Source organism: Ixodes scapularis, unplaced genomic scaffold (assembly GCF_016920785.2).
Source record: "Ixodes scapularis isolate PalLabHiFi unplaced genomic scaffold, ASM1692078v2 PGA_scaffold10__122_contigs__length_95168666, whole genome shotgun sequence".
Taxonomy (NCBI): Eukaryota; Metazoa; Arthropoda; class Arachnida; order Ixodida; family Ixodidae; genus Ixodes; species Ixodes scapularis.
The window spans coordinates 3,658,251-3,662,596 of record NW_024609836.1 but is presented as its reverse complement, the minus strand read 5'-3'; the positions used below and the strand labels follow the sequence as shown (position 1 = coordinate 3,662,596).

At 42.0% G+C, this 4,346-nt stretch overlaps 1 long non-coding RNA gene across 5 annotated transcripts; it reads right to left on the bottom strand.

Annotated features, from left to right (window-relative positions):
• Positions 1-853: 853 nt before the first annotated feature.
• LOC115319989 lies at positions 854-4,346 on the bottom strand. 5 transcript variants are annotated; one of them, XR_005715658.3, is made up of 16 exons: positions 4,295-4,337; positions 4,068-4,119; positions 3,841-3,892; positions 3,614-3,665; positions 3,387-3,438; positions 3,158-3,209; positions 2,931-2,982; positions 2,704-2,755; positions 2,473-2,524; positions 2,246-2,297; positions 2,019-2,070; positions 1,792-1,843; positions 1,561-1,612; positions 1,330-1,381; positions 1,103-1,154; positions 854-927 (listed from the first exon to the last, which is right to left on the bottom strand). It is a non-coding gene; the product is annotated as an uncharacterized LOC115319989 (long non-coding RNA). The 5 variants fall into 5 exon arrangements; XR_005715659.3 differs by lacking the exon at positions 4,068-4,119 and having other exon boundaries at positions 4,295-4,346; XR_006076793.1 differs by lacking the exon at positions 2,931-2,982.

Sequence of the window (4,346 nt, the reverse complement as noted above, 5' to 3'; positions counted from 1 at the left end):
TGGTTTCTGAGACTTCTTCCTGAAGGAATAAAGAAGCTAACTTAGAAAACTGCTTGACGGCCAAGCAAAGCATCATGTGCAATTTAGGTTCTCAGAATAGCGTATAAGTCAGTCACATTGTTGTCCTTTGAAGGTTTGTCCTCACAGGAGCATTAAAGGGGCTAAGCTCAAGGAAACTAGGCAAAACCACTCACCTTAAAGAAGGAATGTTGCTCTTGAAGAGACGATGGTTTCTGATGCTTCTTCCTGAAAGAATAAAGAAGCTAACTCAGAAAACTGCCTGACGGCCAAGCAAAGCATCACGTGGAATTTAGGTTCTCAGAATAGCGTATAAGTCAGTCACATTGTTGTCCTTTGAAGGTTTGTCCTCACAGGAGCATTAAAAGGGCTAAGCTCTAGGAAACTAGGCAAAACCACTCACCTTAAAGAAGGAATGTTGCTCTTGAAGAGACAATGGTTTCTGAGACTTCTTCCTGAAGGAATAAAGAAGCTAACTTAGAAAACTGCTTGACGGCCAAGCAAAGCATCATGTGCAATTTAGGTTCTCAGAATAGCGTATAAGTCAGTCACATTGTTGTCCTTTGAAGATTTGTCCTCACAGGAGCATTAAAGGGGCTAAGCTCAAGGAAACTAGGCAAAACCACTCACCTTAAAGAAGGAATGTTGCTCTTGAAGAGACAATGGTTTCTGAGACTTCTTCCTGAAGGAATAAAGAAGCTAACTTAGAAAACTGCTTGACGGCCAAGCAAAGCATCATGTGCAATTTAGGTTCTCAGAATAGCGTATAAGTCAGTCACATTGTTGTCCTTTGAAGGTTTGTCCTCACAGGAGCATTAAAGCGGCTAAGCTCAAGGAAACTAGGCAAAACCACTCACCTTAAAGAAGGAATGTTGCTCTTGAAGAGACGATGGTTTCTGATGCTTCTTCCTGAAAGAATAAAGAAGCTAACTCAGAAAACTGCCTGACGGCCAAGCAAAGCATCACGTGGAATTTAGGTTCTCAGAATAGCGTATAAGTCAGTCACATTGTTGTCCTTTGAAGGTTTGTCCTCACAGGAGCATTAAAAGGGCTAAGCTCTAGGAAACTAGGCAAAACCACTCACCTTAAAGAAGGAATGTTGCTCTTGAAGAGACAATGGTTTCTGAGACTTCTTCCTGAAGGAATAAAGAAGCTAACTTAGAAAACTGCTTGACGGCCAAGCAAAGCATCATGTGCAATTTAGGTTCTCAGAATAGCGTATAAGTCAGTCACATTGTTGTCCTTTGAAGGTTTGCCCTCACAGGAGCATTAAAGGGGCTAAGCTCTAGGAAACTAGTCAAAACCACTCACCTTAAAGAAGGAATGTTGCTCTTGAAGAGACAATGGTTTCTGATGCTTCTTCCTGAAGGAATAAAGAAGCTGACTTAGAAAACTGCCTGACGGCCAAGCAAAGCATCACGTGGAATTTAGGTTCTCAGAATAGCGTATAAGTCAGTCACATTGTTGTCCTTTGAAGATTTGTCCTCACGGGAGCATTAAAGGGGCTAAGCTCTAGGAAACTAGGCATGCAAAACCACTCACCTTAAAGAAGGAATGTTGCTCTTGAAGAGACAATGGTTTCTGATGCTTCTTCCTGAAGGAATAAAGAAGCTAACTTAGAAAACTGCTTGACGGCCAAGCAAAGCATCATGTGCAATTTAGGTTCTCAGAATAGCGTATAAGTCAGTCACATTGTTGTCCTTTGAAGATTTGTCCTCACGGGAGCATTAAAGGGGCTAAGCTCTAGGAAACTAGGCATGCAAAACCACTCACCTTAAAGAAGGAATGTTGCTCTTGAAGAGACAATGGTTTCTGATGCTTCTTCCTGAAGGAATAAAGAAGCTAACTTAGAAAACTGCTTGACGGCCAAGCAAAGCATCATGTGCAATTTAGGTTCTCAGAATAGCGTATAAGTCAGTCACATTGTTGTCCTTTGAAGGTTTGCCCTCACAGGAGCATTAAAGGGGCTAAGCTCTAGGAAACTAGTCAAAACCACTCACCTTAAAGAAGGAATGTTGCTCTTGAAGAGACAATGGTTTCTGATGCTTCTTCCTGAAGGAATAAAGAAGCTAACTTAGAAAACTGCCTGACGGCCAAGCAAAGCATCACGTGGAATTTAGGTTCTCAGAATAGCGTATAAGTCAGTCACATTGTTGTCCTTTGAAGGTTTGCCCTCACAGGAGCATTAAAGGGGCTAAGCTCTAGGAAACTAGTCAAAACCACTCACCTTAAAGAAGGAATGTTGCTCTTGAAGAGACAATGGTTTCTGATGCTTCTTCCTGAAGGAATAAAGAAGCTAACTTAGAAAACTGCCTGACGGCCAAGCAAAGCATCACGTGGAATTTAGGTTCTCAGAATAGCGTATAAGTCAGTCACATTGTTGTCCTTTGAAGGTTTGCCCTCACAGGAGCATTAAAGGGGCTAAGCTCTAGGAAACTAGTCAAAACCACTCACCTTAAAGAAGGAATGTTGCTCTTGAAGAGACAATGGTTTCTGATGCTTCTTCCTGAAGGAATAAAGAAGCTAACTTAGAAAACTGCCTGACGGCCAAGCAAAGCATCACGTGGAATTTAGGTTCTCAGAATAGCGTATAAGTCAGTCACATTGTTGTCCTTTGAAGATTTGTCCTCACGGGAGCATTAAAGGGGCTAAGCTCTAGGAAACTAGGCATGCAAAACCACTCACCTTAAAGAAGGAATGTTGCTCTTGAAGAGACAATGGTTTCTGATGCTTCTTCCTGAAGGAATAAAGAAGCTAACTTAGAAAACTGCTTGACGGCCAAGCAAAGCATCATGTGCAATTTAGGTTCTCAGAATAGCGTATAAGTCAGTCACATTGTTGTCCTTTGAAGGTTTGTCCTCACAGGAGCATTAAAGGGGCTAAGCTCAAGTAAACTAGGCAAAACCACTCACCTTAAAGAAGGAATGTTGCTCTTGAAGAGACGATGGTTTCTGATGCTTCTTCCTGAAAGAATAAAGAAGCTAACTCAGAAAACTGCCTGACGGCCAAGCAAAGCATCACGTGCAATTTAGGTTCTCAGAATAGCGTATAAGTCAGTCACATTGTTGTCCTTTGAAGGTTTGTCCTCACAGGAGCATTAAAAGGGCTAAGCTCTAGGAAACTAGGCAAAACCACTCACCTTAAAGAAGGAATGTTGCTCTTGAAGAGACAATGGTTTCTGAGACTTCTTCCTGAAGGAATAAAGAAGCTAACTTAGAAAACTGCTTGACGGCCAAGCAAAGCGTCACGTGCAATTTAGGTTCTCAGAATAGCGTATAAGTCAGTCACATTGTTGTCCTTTGAAGGTTTGTCCTCACAGGAGCATTAAAGGGGCTAAGAGCTCAAGGAAACTAGGCAAAACCACTCACCTTAAAGAAGGAATGTTGCTCTTGAAGAGACGATGGTTTCTGATGCTTCTTCCTGAAAGAATAAAGAAGCTAACTCAGAAAACTGCCTGACGGCCAAGCAAAGCATCACGTGCAATTTAGGTTCTCAGAATAGCGTATAAGTCAGTCACATTGTTGTCCTTTGAAGGTTTGTCCTCACAGGAGCATTAAAAGGGCTAAGCTCTAGGAAACTAGGCAAAACCACTCACCTTAAAGAAGGAATGTTGCTCTTGAAGAGACAATGGTTTCTGAGACTTCTTCCTGAAGGAATAAAGAAGCTAACTTAGAAAACTGCTTGACGGCCAAGCAAAGCATCATGTGCAATTTAGGTTCTCAGAATAGCGTATAAGTCAGTCACATTGTTGTCCTTTGAAGGTTTGCCCTCACAGGAGCATTAAAGGGGCTAAGCTCTAGGAAACTAGTCAAAACCACTCACCTTAAAGAAGGAATGTTGCTCTTGAAGAGACAATGGTTTCTGATGCTTCTTCCTGAAGGAATAAAGAAGCTAACTTAGAAAACTGCCTGACGGCCAAGCAAAGCATCACGTGGAATTTAGGTTCTCAGAATAGCGTATAAGTCAGTCACATTGTTGTCCTTTGAAGATTTGTCCTCACGGGAGCATTAAAGGGGCTAAGCTCTAGGAAACTAGGCAAAACCACTCACCTTAAAGAAGGAATGTTGCTCTTGAAGAGACAATGGTTTCTGATGCTCCTTCCTGAAGGAATAAAGAAGCTAACTTAGAAAACTGCCTGACGGCCAAGCAAAGCATCACGTGCAATTTAGGTTCTCAGAATAGCGTATAAGTCAGTCACATTGTTGTCCTTTGAAGGTTTGTCCTCACAGGAGCATTAAAGGGGCTAAGCTCTAGGAAACTAGGCAAAACCACTCACCTTAAAGAAGGGATGTTGCTCCTGAAGAGACAATGGTTTCTGAGACTTCTTC